Below are 407 nucleotides of genomic sequence, written 5' to 3'. Positions count from 1 at the left end.
TTATATTGATTTTTTTTTTGGTAGTACCAGGGATCAAACTCAGGACCTATGATTTCCAGACAGGCTCTTAGGCCATGAGCTATAGTCTCAGCCCTATATGGAAATTATGATGTTATCTTTCTCAAAAAATTGCATTCAGGACAGAAGAGCATGGGGGAATATGATTATAACACACAGCTAAGGATTTCTTGGGGCAAGTTCCCGCATCTGTAGGCATGAGATACTGTATCTGAAGGGCGTAGCACAGTGCTCGGCATAAGGAAGTGTGTCCCAAGGTCTCTTATTGCTCCTTTTCTAACTGAGGCATCAAGGGAGGCAGAGGACTGCCTCACCGTTCCCAGGCGCAGATCTCACTCCTACTTCTGAGCACCAACGTTTCCCCAGCTCCTCTACAAACCAGCCTGGGA

This window comes from Octodon degus, unplaced genomic scaffold (genome assembly GCF_000260255.1).
Source record: "Octodon degus isolate 3935 unplaced genomic scaffold, OctDeg1.0 scaffold00005, whole genome shotgun sequence".
Lineage (NCBI taxonomy): Eukaryota > Metazoa > Chordata > Mammalia > Rodentia > Octodontidae > Octodon > Octodon degus.
Note: the sequence above shows the minus strand (reverse complement) of the source record.